Here is a 20,700-nt window from a genome sequence, read left to right as displayed (position 1 = left end):
AAGAAGGGGAGAGTGGATTGCTGGCAAAGAGGATAGAACAAGGAATTAATTAAATAAAGATTTTTATAAAAGAAGAATGTTCTATGGCTGTAACTATCAACCTTTTACTGTGCTCCAAAAAACCTACAGGATATAATATATCCTCACCAAAAACAGTAGTTCACGACTTCAAGATGTCTCATGGGGTAGAGGAGCGGGTGCATAGCAGCAGCTGCAGTATATTAGGGAAAGGAGGGGGAATCAATTCTGAAAAAGATTAAACTATCCCAGGAATTCAATCCCCAAAGCTAGACATTGTTCCTCCTCCAGTCTCACTCCCAAGCTGTACTTGGAAAAGCTCTTGGTGGTGCAAATGTGTGTATGTGTGTGCTTAGGCAAGGGATTGTCCATCAGGAGAAGAGATGCAAAGGGCGCTGGGGCCACCGGGGGTGCCATGCTGGGAAACTTACACATTATCCTTGGGCCAGTGGTCTCCAAACTGGGGTATGTGTGCCACTGGCACAAAAAGCCTTCCAACAGGGACACAGGCTTAGACAGTTTAAAGGGAATCCGTCTCTAAATTAATTTCCACCTTCTCTAAGTATTCTTTCCTAAAACCGATCAAGGTGTGAAGCCTGTGCTCTTTCCCAACTCCCCTTTCACAACAGCCTTCAACTAACATAAGAAAGGCATGTCTGACACTCTTCCTGAGTCTGACTCTGATACGTTGTCCTGATTTCTAAAAAACTCCAGAACACCAAAGGGACAATTCAGAATGCTGGTGTATAACAGGCTCCAGTGGAGACCACCTTTGCAAAAATTTCAACAGTGGGAAAATTATGGCAGTGGGGGAGATCTAATTTAGCCAACCCCCATCTTGCCTTTAGCCTTCAAGCAGTCAGACATTTAGTTTATAGTTTAAATGATAAAAGCCCTTGCCCTAAAACTCATCTGCCTTTGTAAAGTGAATGACAGACGACCAGGCTAAGAGGACAGAGAAAGCTGAATTCTGCTAAGATGTAGACATAAGCAATTGCCAGCCAATATTACATTCTGGGGATCACAAGATATGCAACTTCTCCGATTACTCCTGCAGATAACATCACTATTGTAGACGGGCCTTCTGAGATATCTATTCATATGTTTTGCATGTCTGAGATCCATGGCTCCACCTGGACCCACCAAGAAGCAATTCGGCACCCAGGAGGCTCACTTCCCACAACCCTATGATTGTACCCCAATCAATCAACAGCAAGCACCCATTTCCTAGCCACCCGCACCCCTTTCCCCAAACTGCCTTTTAAAAAACCTTAACCTAGAAGGCTTCAAGTGAATTAAGTGATAACTCCATTTCCAGCATGGCACGGCCAGCCTTAAGTCAATTAAACTCTTCCTTTACTGCAAAGCTGGGGTCTCTGTGCATTGGCAGACAGAACCCATCAGGTGATTACACAGTGACTGGATAACAAACTTCTTCTTGCATGTCACAAGGTCCCCAGTGCTTTGCTTTTTTTTCTAAGTTACTTTTTAAAAAAAATTTCAGTAGTTTTGGGAGAAAACGTGGTGTTTGCATGGAAAAGTTCTTTAGTGGTGATTTCTGATATTTTGGTGTACCCATCACAGGAGCAGTGTATACTATACCCGATGTGCAGTATTTTATCTCTCATTCCCTTCCAACCCTTCCCCACCAAGTCCCCAAAGTCTAATATATCATTCTCATGTCTCTGAGTCCTCATAGCTTAGCTCCCTCTTATAAGTGAGGAATATAAGATGTTTGGTTTTCCACTCCTGAGTTACTTAGAGCAATGGTCTCCAACTCCATTCAGGTTGCTGCGAATGTCATTATTTCATTTCTTTTTATGGCTGAGTAGTGTCCCATGGTGTGTGTGTGTGTGTGCGCGCCTGCACGTTATCTCACATGTTCTTTATCCACTTGTTGGCTGATGGGCATTTTAGGCTGGTTCTGTATTTTTGCAATTGCGAATTGTGCTGCTATAAATATGTGTGTGCAAGTGCTTTTTTCATATAATGACTTCTTTTCTTCTGGGTTAAATACCCACTAGTGGGTTGCTGGATCAAATGATGGTTCTACTTTTAGTTCTTTAAGGAATCTCCAACACTGTTTTGCATAGTGGTTGTACTAATTTAAATTCCCACCAGCAGTGTAAAGATGTTCCCTTTTCATCATATCCACACCAACATGTACTATTTTTTGATTTTTAAATTATGGCCATTCTTGCAGGAGTAAGGTGGTATCTCATTGTAGTTTTGATTTGCATTTCCTTGATAATTAGTGATGTTGAACATTTTTTCCTGTTTTTTGGCCATTTGTCTATCTCCTTTTGAGAAGTATCTACTCATGTCCCTCGCTTACTTTTTGATGGGATTGTTTGCTTGTTTCTTGCTGATTTGTTTGAGTTCCTTGTAGATTCTGGATTAGTCCTTTATCAGATACTTAGTTTGTGAATATTTTCTCCCACTTTGTAGGTTGTCGAGTAGCTGATCGTTTCTTTTGCAGTGTAGACACTTTTTCGCTTAATTAGGTACCATCTATTTTTATTTTTGTTACATTTGCTTTTGGGTTCTTGGTCATAAACACTTTGCCTAAGCCAATGTCGAGAAAAGTTTTTCCAATGTTATCCTCTAGAATTTTTATGATTCAGGTCTTAGATTTAAGTCCTTGAACCAGCTTGAGTTAATTTTTGTATCAGGTTAGAGATGAGGATTCAGCTTCATTCTTCTATAGGTGGCTTTCCAATTAAGTATCCCAGCACTATTTGCTGAGTAGAGTGACCTTTCCCCACTTTGTTTTTGTTTGCTTTGTCAAAGATCAGTTGGCTGTAAGTATTTGGCTTTATTTCGGGGTTCTCTATTCTGCTCCATTGGTCTATATGCATATTTTCATACCAGTACCATGCTGTTTTGGTAACTATTAATATAGCCTTACAGTATAGTTTGAAGTTGGGTAATGTGATGCCTCCAGATTTGTTCTTTTTGTTTAGTCTTGCTTTGGCTACGAAGACTCTTTTTGGGTTCCATATGATTTTTAGGATTGTTTTTTCTAGTTCTGTCAAGAATGATGATGGTATTTTGGTGGGAATTGCATTAAATTTGTAGACTGCTTTTGGCAATGCAGTCATTTTCACAATATTGATTCTATCCATCCTTGAGCATGGGATGTATTTCCATTTGTTTCTGTCATTTATGATTTCTTTCAGCTGTGTTTTGTAGTTTTCTATGCAGAAATCATTCACCTCCTTGCTTATATTCCTAAGTATTTTATTATTATTATTATTATTGCAGTTGTTGTAAAAAAGGTTGAGTTCTTATTTGATTCTCAGCTTGGTCATTGTTGTTGCATAGCAGTGCCACGGATTTGTGTATACTGAGACTTTACCGAATTAATTTATGAGACCTAGAAGCTTTATGGATGAGTTGTTAGGGTTTTCTAGGTATACAATCGTATCACTTGGTGAACAGTGGCTGTTTGATACCTCTTTACCAATCTGGACGCTCTTTCTCTTTTTCTCTTGTCTGACTGCTCTGGCTAGGACTTCTAGCATGATGCTGAATAGCATCAACATTATGGCGAAAGTGGGCACCCTTGTCTTATTCCAGTTCTTGGAGAAAATGCTTTCAATATTTCCCTGTTCAGTATAACGCTGGCTGTGGGTCTGTCTGAGATGGCTTTTACTATCTTGAGGTATGTCCCTTATATGCCAGTTTTGCTGAGGGTCTTAATTATAAAGGGATGCTGGATTTCGTCAAATACTTTTTCTGCATCTATTGAGGTGACCATATGATTTTTGTTTTTAATTCTGTTTATGTGATATATCACATTTATTTACTTGCACATGTTAATTCACCCCTGCATCCCTGGTATAAAACCCACTTCATTATGCAATACTGATATGTGTTGGATTTGGTTATTCTGTTGAGGATTTTTGCATCTATGATCATCAGGGATATTGGTCCCATAGCTTTCCTTTTTTGTTACATCTTTCCTGGTTTTGGTATTAGGTGATACCGACTTCCCAGAAAGATTTAGGAAGGATTTCCTCTTTATCTTCTGGAATAGTTTCAGCAAGATTGGTACCAATTCTTCTTTGAATGCCTGATAAAATGCAGCTGTGAATCCATTTGGTCTTGGACTTCTTTGGTTGGCAATTTTAAAAATTACTGTTTCAGTCTTGCTGCTTGTTATTTGTCTGTTCAGAGTTTCTATTTCTTCCTGATTTAATCTAGGACATTTCCAGGAATTTATCCACCTCCTCGGGGTTTTCTAGTTTGCGTGTGAAAAGGTGTTCATAGTAGCTCTGAATGATCTTTTGTGTTTCTGTGGTATCAGCTGTAATATCCCCCATTTAATTTCTTTTCTTTTCTTTTTTTTTGAGTCTCTCTCTGTCGCTCAGGCTGGAGTGCAGTGGCACAATCCTGGTTCACTGTAACCTCTGCCTCCCGAGTTCAAGAGATTCTCCTGTCTCAGCCTTCCAAGTAGCTGGGATTACAAGAGCCTGCCACCACACCCAGCTAATTTTTGTAGTTTTAGTTGAGACGGGGTTTCACCACGTTGGCCTGGCTGGTCTCAAACTGCTGCCCTCAGGTGATCCACCCACCTCAGCCTCCCAAAGTGCTGGGATTACAGGCCCAATGCTGTGCTTTCAACACAATTTATGAAGGATCTAAATGAGGCGTCTGCTGATAAATTATTAAAAATTAATTTTTAACAAAAGTTTGCTATATGATTTTGTCTGTAACTTATAAGAAATTCAAATAATTAAGTGACTCTGCTATGGCAAAATTTCTCCATCCACTTACTTATGTGAACAAGGTTTTTAAGTTCTCATATCTATGCAAATATAAAATAGAATACTGACACTGAACTCAATCTAACAATAGTCATCCAAGAGCACATAAACCAATTAAAAACAATATTTAAATCTCTACCTCATTAAGATGTGCATTTTGAATATAATTTTATTTTTATATTTAATAGCTATTTATCAAAAAATACATCAACGCTGCTCTGATCAAATATATGCTGCAATAATTGAAAAAATAACTGAATATAGAATTCAAAAAAACCTTGAAACCCTAGAGTCACAAGAAATTTTTTAAATGTCACTTTCTATTTAATTATTTCTGATGCAGAGAAACATGACTTTTAAGCACAAAGACATTGAATTGCATTACAATAACATTATATGAAAGTAAGAACTACACAAACTCTCCGCACAAAATGACTCCACCCAAACCCCTGCACTAATACACTTGACCAAACTTTAGCAGGGCTTCTAGCAAGGCCATGCCCCTAGGATGACTCCATTCCCCCTTAAAATGCCAAGAAAGTTCAAAGCTGTGAGTAGAATGTTTTGTTCGTTCCAGCCAACACCTGGTGATAAGCCAATAGGCTTCTCAATCCCTCTTTACAGCAGTTACTTTAGAAAGTTTGCAATTATAATCCTTTCTCTGTGCCTTTGGGATGTAAACCTTCTACTACCTAGTGTGTTTCCTGAAGGACCTGGGATCAATCTCTTCAAAACATAAACACTCAAGGATCCAACTCTCTGTGGGAGGGTAAGGGCCTCACTTCCATGGGCGCCTTGTTCCAACTTGCACAACTACCTGCTGTCATAAAGATATGAGCAGTTTGTTTCTTCTCCAGATAAGTGCCAATTTGCAAACCCAGATGGTTCAGTTACATGGACCAAACCTCCCTTAACGCCCCTTGTGCCTTTCCTTTCACACACTCCAATGTTGAAAAAGTATTCTGCCTTTTTTGCTTTGGCAAAGTGGAGCTTGGTTTACGCTGGGCTCTCTTCCCTCTGCAGTAGTTAGTACTTAAGAAAATCTGTCTTTACTGCCTTTAAAAAGTATCTGGCTTTATTTCTCTTTGACAAAAGATGCAGAAACAGTTTGAGGAAAAGGAAAGATGTAACACAGCTGTAGATGTGTTCTTGTATGTTTTTAAGTGATAGCAGTAGACATCAAATCGTATATGTTATATACAAACAGAGCTATGTTACAGTTTTACTTTAAATGTGAACATTTAAAATGTGCTGGAAACCATGCCTTCCTTTGTAATCATTTAAATTATAAAATTTTTAGATATCAAGTGTGTGAGAGGTAATCAGGTTATTTTAAGTTAGCTACATGAGTAAGAGGTTCAAGTTCACAGCTTTGGAGGACTGTTTTCCTAAAGTATGATTTTCAGACCACCTGTATTGAAATTACCTAAGTGCAACCTCGAAAATGCAAATTCCCTGGCTCTTATCAGGCTTACTGACTCAATCTGTGGGTTTGGGAAAGACATCAGCATTGGTGGAAAGAAACCAGTATCTTGCATGAGCATTTCCTAGTTAATTCTAATAGCAAAGAAAGTGTGTGACCCACCATTGCAGCTCTGGAGGCTTTAAACTTCTGAGTGACCCAACCAACTGACCAATGGTGAGTTTAGGAGGCGGCTGGAGGTGGGTTCTGGGGCTTGAAACAAAGGGACAGTGAGGTGGTTACTGCAAGAGTCTGGACAGAGTGGATGGCGTTGAAGGAGACAGGCAGTTTTGGTTGTAAATGACATTATGTTAAAGGACTGAAAAACATTACTATGCTGTCTTATGCCAGCTCCTGGAGCAGGCACTCCTCTGATGTACGTCGTCAGCTGCCGGTCAGTTGACACAGTAGCTTTCAAACTTTTTTGTCCAAGACCAACAGTAAGAAATAATATTATGCATCAAAAGTCAATTATTATACATATATACATAGACATATCTGCACATATTGAAAACAAACAAAAATGTCATGAAACGATATGACCCCCTACTAAGGGGAGATACGTTCTGATGTTTCCGATCCTAATCCACAGTCTGGTGTTCTGTTTTGCTGTGTGTCTTTAATGCTGACCACAATGTCCAAACTAACGAAAGGACCCACTAGTGAATTATAACTCAGCATTTTTAAAGCAGCTGTAAATCTGCTCTGATGATAACAGGATGGCTTGCAGGAGCCAGCAATCATTGGAGCTACAAAAGAGACATCAAATTATCTCAGCTATATTTAACTAACTTCATTAAAACTATAAATCACTTTATGTTTTGCTAATAGCCTAGCAGTCATCTCTCTGTGTGCTGACGCCAAATGCTGTGTGTGCTTTTACGGTGTGCACTCTCCTCAACAGGCCGTGAACCCTCGCTTAGTCATTCTTTTCTTCTCAGTGCTTAGTAGAGCATGTTAAGCGCTGTTTATAAATCGTAACTATAGGAATATTATGAAACGGTATTTTAAATATTATGCAAATGAAAGTGAAATTTAAAGTTCTAAAATTTTTGCTTTACTAAAGCTAATAAAATATTCAAAGACAAAAATAACCATACCTGTCTTGTCGCATTCATTTATATACTTAACATAACATCATCATTATAATTATTCTTTTTTGCTTAATTATCAATTGCTCATATGATAAAAGTGAGTAATGCAGGGTAGAGGCCACGTTACTTCAAGCTTTACCCTTTGCCTTGTACAATAACCACAGAAATAGTATTACTCTTCAGCAAAGTGTAAATGGCCCTCTCTTTTTTGCTGCTCACTTTCAGCAATGGTATAAGCTAATACATTCCTAAGTTTTTCAATAGCTTGAAGGTCACCTTTATCTTCATGGAGAGGGGCATGAAAAATGTTAGAAATGAGATGAAATGTTTGCAATCAGTAATAAATACAACTATCTATTGTTATTGAGCACATACAGGCCTTAACAAAATTTGAAAGCATTCATTCACATTTTCCATTTAGAAATCTTTTATTACGTGCATGTATATGGTATATACCACAAATTGTTATTATTAAGATCATTGAAAGTAGGTCCACCGTATTTAGAGCAAAATCAAATGTTGATATGAAAATCTAGGTCTTATTCCAACACTTCAAACTACTCAGGATCATGTAAAACCAAGAGTCAGATCATCCAGGGCAATCTCATCCCTCTCACCAGAGTGACAGGTAATCCAGGCTGGTGCCAATTAGCACCTGCCATACCAGGGACCACAGGGTTGATTCAAGAGTGCTCTAACCAGCACAATGCTTAGAACTTTCTGTTTGGTGCTTGTGGGAGGCTCTGTCACTCCATCTGGATGGATGTGAATGAGGAAGCAACATAGCCCCAGTTATTGCCAGGTATCGTCCTGCAACTACTACAACAAAGTGCTTTATGGTGAAACTAACATGACAGACAGCAGAGAAAAGAAATGGAAAGAAACTGGCTCTGTGACGATGCCTGCTGCTTGCGCAGCCAGCCCTGAAGTTAGCCCCACCTCTGGATCTTTCACTTACAGGAGCCAGTAAATTTTCTGGTAACTGAAGCCAATTTTCATTGTCTTTTTACTTGTGTCTAAAAATACTCTAAAACTAATCTATATTTATACAGTAGTGATTATAGTTCCTCATTATACCAAGGCAAAAACTTAACTCCAAATATAGAGTAATTTTCCCAAGGTCAAAACTGGATAGAAACTCAGGAAAGTCTGACTATAAACCTGTCTTTTTCTACATTACCACGCTACTATTAAAATAGCTTATGATGTGTCTAAGATCCATCAAGCTTCAATTCAGTTCAACACATTGAAAACCTGCAACATTAAAGAATAAAATTTCCCAGATTTTCTTGTGTCTGTGTTGATTTAAAATTGTTTTCTCTGTTCTGCTCATGAGAATTTTTAATACCTCATGATCAAACAGCATCAATCTCTCATAGTCTTTTCACTCATAGGGTGGCATTAAAAAGCCCTCATCAGCTGAGACATACTGGACAAAAAATGATTCTATAATGATTAAGGAACTCTGTGAGGTGATTCAGTGAATAAAATGTTAAATCGCTGGTAGAATTTCCTCAAGGCACATTCAGGAAAATACAAAATGAAAACAAATGCAGGTAGCACACTTGCCCACACTACAGTAATGAGCCCAAATCCACGTGTTTGCTGCTCATGCCTCAGCTTGGCCAACCATCACTTCTCCCGCACCAGGCTGCAAGAGCCTTCACAACGAAATTTCCAGCCCTACACTTCCATTCCTTTCTCCAATCATCTACAATCATCACAAAAGTGGTGGGATATATATCTTTTCTTGAGACAGGGTCTCACTCTGTTGCTCAGGCTGGAGTGCAGGGGCATGATTTTGGCTCACTGCAACCTCCACCTCCTGAACTCAAGAGATCCTCCCGCCTCAGCCTTTTAAATAGCTGGGACTCCAGTGTTTTTACCACATTGCCCAGGCTGGTCTTGAACTCCTGGCCTCAAGCAATCTGCCCGCCTCAGCCTCCCAAAGTGTTGGGATTACAGGTGTGAGTCACTGCACCCAGCCTAAAAGTAATCTTTATAAAACAAAAATCTGACACTGTCATCACCTGGTTGAAAACTTATGTCTAACTGATCCATTCTCAAGATAAGGTCTATCCTTTAGCCAGGTATACAAAAGTTTTCATTCCCAGCCCCCTTCCTATCTTTCTGGTCTTATCCTATGCTCTCATTTATACCACATTATTTAAATTAACTAAGGGTACTAGGTTATTTCACGTTTTTATCAAAACTGCTAAATCTGTCTTGAATGTTCCCATCTTTCTTATATTTCCTTCTGTGATGCCCATGACAAATACCCTTATCAGTTAAGACTCAGCTCAAAGACCTTTTATACTACAGGGCCTTTCCTGGCTATATCCCTAGCTCCACTGACTCTATTATTAACCATTTCTACCTTTCTGCCTCCACATCTTTCATTGAGTTATTTGTTTACCATCCTCATTTATGAAGAGATCTCCCTGGCTGTCAAGTCGGCATCCTGCGATAGCTGCAATTTTACGTCCTATGGGTGCCAATACTTGATGAAGCAGTAGGCACTAGCTGTGCGGAAAGGGCATGGCTGTTTATTATACATTCCTTCACTGCAGAGGCTAGAGAGTGTATTTATGAAATAGCAATTAGGAGATAAATCTGTTTGTAAGTTTGAAAGGTACTTAAATGGGAGGAGGGAGCTTATACGATCAACAAAGAATGGAAGAGCAAAGGGAGTCCAAGTCACTAAAGATTTACGGTTGAGTAATAAACAGCTGCAGAACCATGAAGTTTGCCAGAAAGAGGAAAGCACTGTAGTAGGGAGGTTATTTTCAGATTCCTTTCCCTCACTGCTTTTATCATGTTAAAATATGCTTTGGTATTTGCTGCACATAATTCTGAGATCGTTTATGTATTGCTCTGTCTTTCCCAAGACTTACACCCCCTGTGAATTTAGAATCCACATGCTTTGCAGGAAGGAGAGTGTACTCCTTTCAGCTTATTAATGAAGAGGCCTGGGAGGGCTGAAGAATGCACCAACAGCTCAGCATCCCACCAGAGTCCTCTCCAGGAGCAGAATGCATTATTATTTATGATGGTACTGTGTTCACGGTCCTTCGGCCAATTTTCAATCTCTCCTACTAAATGATTACCTTTGCCAATGGGAAATAATTTCCCAAGCACAGAGAAGGAGTTTTCAGCCTGCTAGTCAGGCCAGTAATCACAATCACCCCGGATGGGCTTCTGTAGCCAAATTTCTCAGGCAAGGGAGGTAAGGGAAAGCAAGACTTGAGGAGCGTGCCCATATGTGAATCTTGACTTTGTGAATTCTAGCTTGTAAAACACGGGAGCAGTTATCTAACTTCCCTGGGACTTAAATTCTGTGTCTGTTAAAATGGTGACGAATCTACTTCATGGGGCTGACGTGACAATTCAGTTGTGTTACAACATTCTCTTCCTCCTCTTATAGAATAGTATCTGGTGGGAAGGCTAGATGTGACGAGGGAAATGGAGGGAAATGGATGAAAATGGTTTATCTGCTCCACTATTCCAGTGCAGCCTGAGTGCCTAGGATAGACTTCTGGAGGCATTAGTTCGCCTTGTTATTATTATGTGGTGACACTGACATCTTTAAATTGTCTTTTCTCCAATTCATGCTACTATTCACAAGTATTCAATGGTTTCATGTTTCCTTTCCACATCATATGCAAACTTCTTTACTTGTCTTTTGAGGGACTCTTCATAGTATATGGTCCATTTGGGCCAAACTAACTTTCCAGCTTACTAAAGGTAAGACTTTGTATGGGCTGATAGGCATGCAAAATACTTATGTCTTGGCTTTGCCTACATGGGTATATCAGGCTACAATGACTCTTCTCTTTTCAGTTCCTAAAGCAGAAAAGTGTCATGCAATCTCATGCAATCAACATCAAATTTGGAATCAGGAGCTCTGTGTTTGAAAAAGGAATTGGATATCTCCTGCTTGTTGAACTTCGGCCAGTCACCCTCTAGTAATCTGACCTTCAGACTGGAGATGACAATACTTGCTTAATAATCACCCTCACAAATGTGTGTGAATATCAAATGAGCTAGGGTATGGGAAAATTATAATCCTCAAATTCAGAATTCACTATCATGCTATCTTGTATTCCTTGCTTTGTTTTTATGAGTGACTACACTGTTTTCCTAAGTTGCAAGCCCACTAGAATTAGGGACCGTATCTCAAACTTCCTTCGGGTTCTCACTACAGGAGTAGCATAGGGTTCAGTAACAACAAAGCAGCAGCAACTACAGTATTAATTTTAAAAAGTAGCAAATATGTATTTTAATACTTACTACGGCCCACGCATGGTTCAAATCACCACTACTAAAAAGTTATGTAGGTAAGGAAACCTAGTATTTGTACTTTATAGTACAGAACAGTCTGAATTGGAAAGGGAAGATTCTAAATGTTTTAATCAACACGTAAATCTGCATACAGATAAAAGCAGGCACCAGGCAAGAGGAGAGCAAAAAGTAAAGAATAAACAGTAGGGTAAGTCCAAGAAAAGCCAAAGCACTGGAGGGGAGGTAGTTTGTCCAAACCTCGGAAATTCTAAGGACAGCAGATAATATGGTTTGGTTCTGTGTTACCACCCAAATCTCGCCTTGAATTGTAATAATCTCCATGTGTCAAGAGCAGGACCAGGTGGAGATAATTGAATCATGGGGGCGGTTTCCCCCATGCTGTTCCTGTGACAGTGAGTGAGTTCTCACAAGAGCTGATGGTTTTAGAAGGGGCTTCCCCCTTGGCTGGGCACTCATTCTCTCTCCTGCCACCCTGTGAAAAGGTGGCTTCCTCCATGATTGTAAGTTTCCTGAGGCCTCCCCAGCCATGCAGAACTATGAGTCAATTAGATCTCTTTCCTTTATAAATTACCCAGTCTCAGATATTTCTTCATAGCAGCATGAGAACTGATGAATACAGCAGACATTGTTAACATTTTGAGAGCCCTTAAGTAGGGCTACAATTAAAAACTGAAAGAGGCACTCATTAGGATGCTCGTAAGGGGCCCCAGCAATCTTACTACATTTTTTCTTGTCTGTCTGCTTTCTCAGTCTCCTAAAACACTACTTTGTACCTTACCCTCTCTTCAAATCTCCAACTCTACCTCCTTTCTACTCACATTAAGCTGATTCCTTTAGTTGCAATCAGAAGAGAATGTCCTCCATCTCTTACCACTACATTTCCCCACCTACTTGCATCTGTGCCCATCAGCTTCCTATCTCTCCTGCTATTGGGGGAAACTGACAGGATCCTATTCAAGGCGAATTGTTCCATCTGGATTCCAGGTCTCATCCACTCTCACCCATTAAGACAGAAACTCTTAATATTTAAAAAATATATTTATTAAAGGAAAATATGTAATAATGAAAAAAAAGGATGATCTATGAAGGAGAGGGTAGAGTTTCTTGATTTCAAGATTGCTTGTCAGTGCTTGTTGGTTTCCCTTCATCCTCAATTCTTAATATTGTAGTGTCCTGGGGCTTCATCTTCTCTCCTCCTTTCTTCTCTACCTACTTACTTCCTTGAGAATTTTACCGAGCCTCCTAGTTGTGACTCCTTTTGATGCACTGAGAATTCCCAAATGTATTTCTAGTCTCTACTTCTCTAATACACTCTAAACTCATATAGACAGCTGTCAACAGCTCAACTTGGATGTTCAAAAGCCATATCAATCTTTTAAAAAACTATTCTGAAATAATTATAGATGCACAAGAAGTTGCAAAATAGTACAGAGAGGTCCCGTGTAACTATCACTCAGCTTCCCCCACAATGACATCTTATGAAAACCCATACCAATTTTAATATGTCCCAAATCAAACTATCCCCAAAAGCTATTTCTTGACATTCAACAAATACTCATTATCTCTTCTTTGTACACATGGCATTTATTAATACACTTAAATAGTACTTCTTATAGTTCACTCAATATGCACGTATGCATGTACACATACGCTTCAATAAACTATGAGCTTCTCAAAGGCAAGGGTCATGGCAACCTTTTACTTGTCTACAGCACCCAGAATGGTGACTAAACATTTTCTGAAAGTATTTGGAATAAATAAAGCTTATTCAGGTCAGAATCACAGGAGTCAAACAACTAGACCAAAGCCAGAGATCAATGGGCAAAATACTTATTTAAAGATCAAAAAAAAATTCGAATCAACAGTTAGTGTTCTTTAACCCTGAGAAAACATTATATAACACTGTTATAGCTTAGTTCAGTATGATTATAGTTTAGCAACAACAATAACTATAAAGTTGAGTGGGGGAGAAGGCTAAAAAAATGAGTATACCACTTTCTACTTAGAAATAGAAGCTTCACAAACGCAGTGTCTTTAAGACAAATGTGCATTAGGTATATATCTTTCCTATTTAAAAAATTACGGAAAAGATCACAAGATCTTCATTTAACGGTGTAATGTATATACCAAAAATTATAAAGATCAATATAATTTAATACAAATATATAAACCTCTAGACACTGGAAAAGGCAAATAATTACACATACATGTATTTTATTTGGCTTTAAAGGTGTTATATCTTGAATAAAGTAAAATCCACTTACGTATAAACAAAAATGTGTATGTACATATGACAGTATGCTTACTTTGACAAATATTTTTCAATAATTGTTTCCCATTTTTCCACTTGGGCTTTAATGACAGTCCTTTTGTAAAGTATTATTAAGCCTATAAAGTCTCTAAAATCTTATGGAGGTTTGGCTCCAGAAGATACACTATTATAGTGCAGAAAATGTATAGTGATTTCTGCAAAAGACAGATAACCTCTAAGGTTTTATAATTTATTGTTAGCTAGACATTTGGTTGGATATGTGTAGAAGGAACTATTTTCTCCATTTTTCAAGTTCCTACCTTGACCCATAAAGCAGGAAGCTCCCCCTATGAGTCCCAAGATGTCAAGTACTCTTCACCCCCACTCCCCATTTCTGAGGAGAGGAGGAGTGGCATCTGGTAAGCGAAATGGGGAGAAACAGTTGATGATGGGTGGCGAGCTCCTTCCCTACCTTTCTCATATCTACCAGACTTGAAGAAGCGCATACACTCTTCTGGTGGTGGTGTCCTCCCAGTGGGAAACATTTGCGGGTCAGGCCCAGACTTTTGCTACAGAGAAGTATATCTGTCCAACATGTTTATGTGGCTACTGAGCCCCTGAGAGCGACCAGCCTGAGTTGATGTGTGCTGAAATATACACTGCATTTCAAAGGCGTTTTTGTTTTTTTTTTTAAACGCAAAATATCTCACTGTCATTTTTATATTGATCACATGATAAAATAGTAATACTTCGGACAATTTCACCTATTTTGTTTGATTTTTTAAAATGTGGCTATTAGAAAATTTCAGCCTCCACATGTGGCACACATGATAGTTCTGCTGGACAGCACTAATTTGGGGGCCAGCTCTCTGGAGCTCACGAATAGGAGGCAGCCCTTCTGGCAAAGCATGTATGCTCTGCAGAACTGACTGTCCTCGGCAGGGTTGTCTGAAGACTGAGTGCAGGGTGTAGGATAGGAGGACAAAAATAGCAGAAAACTGACATGGAAAACAAAGCCACAGTCTCCAGGCTAATTCTACCAACAATAAAGCTGCTATTTTCTTTCTGGGTACCCGATTCCTCTATCTCTTAAGTGATTACAACTTGATAATGGAAAAATGACAATTATTTATTACTTTTTCCTGATTAAAACCTAAAGATACGATAGAAATATTTCTGCTCTCTTGGAAGTAGCACAAGCACAAAATTCAGGGATGAGCACGCAGCAAAGAAAGTGGTCTTCTCCAGGTCCTTAGGGGTTTAAGTTTCAAAAGCTTCTAAGATTTCAGTGGAGAGTTCTGCCCTGGGTGGTTCTCAGCTGAAACAAAAGTGGCACATGAGTGGGAAACCGGCCTGGGAAGCAGGTTTCTAAGTGAGATTCCCCCGCAAAATGACAGTGACAGCCACTGGAACACTTAACTGAGAGGAACACGGGGCTTCAGTGGGGAAATGGAAATCAGGAAGGTAGAGTGACCACGGCCAGGGATATGTGAAACAGATCAGTCTCTGCCAGAGGAGGCAGTATGGAGGGACGGAAACATTGTCTTTCCTCCATGGTAGACATATGCCGCAGTTAACATCCTGATTGGAGACTTTAAAAAATTTTTTATTTTATTTATTTATTTATTTATTTATTTTTGAGACAGCGTTGCCTATTTGAATTGTGAACTGAAGTTGCTGCTTTTTGCATGCAAGGCTACTTTTGCTTACATTTTCTTCCAAGTGAGCAAAGTGAGACAGTGACTTCAAGAAAAACAACACAGAATTTGTTGTCATGATAAAATTGGAACTTTCAAGCAAAAATTCAAATTTTGGAAAACTTGGATCTACCACTGTAAAGCTGACAGCTTCCCAATACCGACAGACTTAGTGGCTGAGATAAGAGCTCATATTAATGAATGAGTTTTTTTCATATTCTCTGATGCAATCTATCAACATCTGGATGATCTATATAACTCAGTGAACTGAAACTTCTAAATGCCTTCATGCAATTATATTACAAGATCATACCTGGGAAATGAATCCATTCAAGTGCAACCTAGACCAACAGTTTTAATGCGACAGGGTACAAAAAGTTCAATAATATGGCTTCATATGTCACACTGCAACTAGTCTTTAAGACTTTATCACATGTTGAGTTTCAGTGTAGTATCAAAGAAGAATACTCCAAATTATAGGCTATTAAAATACCTCTCCCTTTTTCAACCTCTTATCTGTGTAAGGCTGGGTTTTCTTTCAACCTAAACAACAACAGACTGAATGCAGAAACTAACATGAGAATCCAGCTGTGTTCTATTAAGCCAGACAAGAAAATGTAACACAGTGCTGTTTTTTCATTATTTTCTGTCTTGGAGATACAGTTGTTTTTCATTAAATATGCTATTCATGTCAACCTATAATGGCTCTATTATTGGTATTTTTAAATAAATAAGTTTGAAATTTTGTTTTTAACTTCTTCCACTTCTTCTTCTATTTTTTTTTTTTTTGAGACAGAGTCTCTCTCTGCCACCAGGATGGAGTGCAGTCGCGCTATCTCAACTCAGTGCAACCTCCGACTTCCTGGTTCAAGCGATTTTCCTGCCTCAGCCTCTCGAGTAGCTGGGATTACAGGCATGTGCCACCACACCCAGCTAATTTTTGTATTTTTAGTAGAGACAGAGTTTCACCATGTTAGCCAGGATGGTCCCGATCTCTTGCCTCGAGATCCACCCACCTTGGCCTCCCAAAATGGCCTCCCAAAGCTGGGATTACAGGTATGAGCCACGGTGCCCAGCCTGTCTTTAACTTCTAATATGATAAATATTATTAGATACAACCGCCATAAACAAAAACTCTTTAGAATCCTCACTAATTCTTAAGAATACTAAAGCATTCTGAGATCAAAGTTTTGAGAATGACCAATCTATGATAATTATTTAATCAACCACCTAAGTATAAAGTACCTATTTTATACTGTGCTAGGACATAGGAAATAAGAGATAAAAGGCACCATCCCTGTCCTCAAAAATTTCCAATTTCATGGGCAAGGTACTTCTCAATTAACATAACTTAAAAATTGTTTTACTGTATAACTTTTAAAAACCTTCATTTCACGTTTCTTATAAACATGTCTTTTATAGCTTAATGTCTCCCATGGAAACTAATACTGTATATAGCACATAGCAAATGCCTAAATACTTCATGATTCACTCTGAATCTGACATATGGCATCAGAAAGTCACAATATACATTAAATAAACATTTTTCTGTAAGTTTCAGACACTGATTACTCATGGTGAAAGATGTACTGCCAACCTTAGTTAAAAGATAGTATTGGCAATGCAGAGACCCTGAAGTTACAGCTACAATGCAACCTTTTGATCAAGACTTTTACAATAAATTTCATATTTAGGTCAAGTTGTACTTTTTAAGATTAATTTATTCTACCAGATGTTCAGGCCAACAGGCTGAATAATAGGATAAGGAAGGAAATGGTAGCTTATTTTGAGAATCTGAACAGTAAACAAAGATACTCTTATGCTGTTTCCATAACTCCAGGAGGCAGAACCAAACAGTGGAGATTAAAATTAGGCAAAAGATACCTTTAATTAAATAAATAAAGCAAGTAAGCAGGGATACTGGTTTAATTATCAGTAGAAATGAGTTTGAAGGTTAAAAAATAGACTAGATAAGAGGTTCTCAACAATGTTTCTGCTCCAATCCAAAGGAGACAACCTGTTTCCCATTAGAAGCAGAGGTTTACAATGGCAATGAATCACAAACGGTATGAGTTGGAAAGGTAGCACGTGCAAGGTGGGGGAAAAGGGAGTGGGAAAATACATATTAAATTCCAGGTTGAGAAACACCAGTCAAGGTACCAGAAGGACTTTTTAAATTGTATGATTACCTGGGAGTTTTTAAAGAAGGATCCTGGCAAACTTCTTGACAGCATTTCATAAGAGACAGAAGTATTTTCCACGCATTTATCTATGGATGTAGCAGTACTAGCTATTGAAAGCAAGTGGAAAGTATAAAACACAAAGGCTAAGATTACACATATGCTCCCCATTGCTAACCACCTAATACCAAGCAAATCATGTTCTGACCTGCCTTTCAGCCTCTTTTACAACCATTTTCCTGGATTTCTAACCCATTCACTTGTTCCCTGTTCTTTCTACAAAAATGCTTGTAACAGCTGAATTGACAAGCAATAGAGGAGCAATTCTAATCTGATTTCAACCAAAAAAAAAAAAAAAAGCAATTTAGATTTGGTACAAATGCACTTTAAACATTTGCATCCTTCTTCCTTCTACATATTAATCATCTCAAATGGCACACAAATTCCCCGACTATATGACATAATACTATTTGTGAATATCTTTCCCAGAGATTCTAGGAATTCTGCAAATGTAAATGGCAACGGAATGGCTGTTACCATGAAAGCAAAGAGCCTTCTCTGGTATGTTTTACCAGTGGATTGGGCACTCAATTTAGGCCTTGGGAATATTCCTTTCTGAATTCTAATATCTGAACAATTGCTTATGGTTTTTGTTATGCACTTGAGAATTAGCTTACCAGTTCTTTCCAAAAATTCCTTTCTAAATTAAATGTGGGTACACATTTGAAAACTGCACACTATGTATGAATAGTACACACTTATTTTACATTTTTAACATCATGTACAAGCTGTTGGGAACATCTGGTGTTTTGAAAATTTGGGCAAATCCAGCTGCATTTCCTCTTCCAAATGTGTTCTCTGACATCTGCAGGTTGTGTTTCATTTTGATTTTTATACTCTCTCTCTTTCTATCTAAATAGGGCAGCATTATGTACTTTCAAACACGCATTTTTTCCAACTTTATACTTTTCCTCTCTGAACAAAAAATTTAAAACTTGCCAATTAATAAAATGAGAAAAAATGTTGTGGTTAAAGATGTAAAGTTAATTTTAAATGTATCTGTCTCACCTCTCTATAATTTACTTCAATCAGCAGAAAATCGCCTCCTGAGAACAGTTTACAATAAAGAAACATCTATGCTTGGATTATACCATCTGAGCTAAGAGAAAACAACACAGTAATTAACAGATTGAATCTTTACTGGGTCAGGTGCACCTCTAACCCAACAAAATACACATATGTGCACCAACAACCGTGCCACACATTTTCAGGGGTTGGCGGACATCTTGAAAGAAGTATAAGGTTAAGAAACTAAAGCGATGACAATGTGAATTATTCAAAATCACCTAACTTAAAGCATCGCAAATAACAGCTAAAACGCAAGTGGACTTTACATCCTACTCTTACATGTAATCATACATAAAAGATTGCTGTTGCCAAGTCTAAAACTCTGTGTCCCCTCCACCTGCACGCTCACAATTAGCATACAGTCCCAGCTAACCCTGCTGGCTTCCCTTCCTGTCCTCACATAAAATATTTAAAACAACCTCCAGTCTGAGGGTGGGGTGGGAAACCGCCTGGGAGTAAAGGCACCTCCATCTTCCTGGATGACCTGCTGGCCTGTTAGCCCGGAAGGCTAGTTCACAAGTCTCAAATCTGAGCTGGTTCCTTGGATCTTAAACTCCTAACTTGGCTCGGTTCCTTCCCATATATAACCAGGTTCCGGCCTGGACTTTCTCATTTTTATTCAGCTCTGCTCTGGACACATCCCAGGACATGCTGCTCCTACTGGGCTAAAAATGCTCAGGGCTCTCTGGTTCCACTGCTCTCCCACAGTTTCTGGAATGGTTCCAGGTCCCCTGACTCTAGTTGCTTGTTCTATGACATCTTAGAGATAGCAGAGTTCAGTGGTTAAGAGAAAAGGCCATAGGATAAATCTCCATGAGTTCAAATTGACTTCTCTATTACCAACTTAACTTTGGTAAGCCTCAGTTTGCTCATCTATAAAATTGAGGTAATAACATTATCTCCCTCACAGATTACTCAGCCACAACCTCTGTCTCAAGGAAGCAGAAGTCTAAGAGAGATTCCTGAAGCTAAACCACACAGCTGATAAGTGATGGGTTCAGAGTTCAAAGCCAGGTTTATATGTCTCTAAACACATTCTTTTCAAATACATGACGCTCTTGTGTTTTAAAATCATCCTTATTTTTCTCTTCAAAACCAACAAAAACGATGATCTCCTTTTCATAGCAGTGGTTGTGAAATTTAAAACCAAGATACATTACTAGGGTTGCAATAATAAGAAAATAAAGAAGTACTTGGTTATCCACAACTATTAATCTAGTGATTTGGTTAAAACTAGCATTCTTCACAGAAGTTGGAACCTCTCTGCCTGTGCCAATCTCCAAGTGAATGATTTGCAATTCTTGGCCTTTACAGTCTATTTCCAGGATAATACTAATTAAAATAATAATCTTTGGGATAGGGTACTGGGCAGACTTGGTGACTTGCAGGGAAGGAGAAGGCAACGGCAAAGACGGCAAGAGAGAAAATCAAATAGGAGCTCCAAAGGCGACAGACTTCAGCAGTTGAGTCTAAAGGCTAAGATTTTCCAGGAGAGAGATATGCCCAGAGTTCAAGTAGTGAAAAATGTCCATTTGTTTAGCAGCGGTGTTTGGGTGCGGAGACGGGAAAGGGGAGGAGGAAAACCCACATTATCTATTCTGAGTGAGGCTACACATTGCTGAGGGATTGAGTGCAGGTATTAAGATCCAGTCAAAGGGCACCAAACTGAGCATGGGGGAGACATCAGAAAATGCAATATGCACTTCCTTTGATAATCCTATCACCAAGTTACATACTGCATGATATGAATAATAACTTTTATATTTTTAATTTTTTATGTTTTTATTTTTTTGAGACAG

At 38.7% G+C, this 20,700-nt stretch overlaps 1 protein-coding gene across 2 annotated transcripts in view; it reads right to left on the bottom strand.

The window, feature by feature from the left end:
• NBAS (neuroblastoma amplified sequence) overlaps positions 1-20,700 on the bottom strand; it is a 466,664-nt gene that overhangs the window by 84,290 nt on the left and 361,674 nt on the right. The window lies entirely within an intron of this gene.

The sequence above is a fragment of the Mandrillus leucophaeus genome, unplaced genomic scaffold, assembly GCF_000951045.1.
Source record: "Mandrillus leucophaeus isolate KB7577 unplaced genomic scaffold, Mleu.le_1.0 Scaffold122, whole genome shotgun sequence".
In the NCBI taxonomy this organism is placed as follows: domain Eukaryota; kingdom Metazoa; phylum Chordata; class Mammalia; order Primates; family Cercopithecidae; genus Mandrillus; species Mandrillus leucophaeus.
This window is presented reverse-complemented; position numbering and strand designations above follow the sequence as displayed.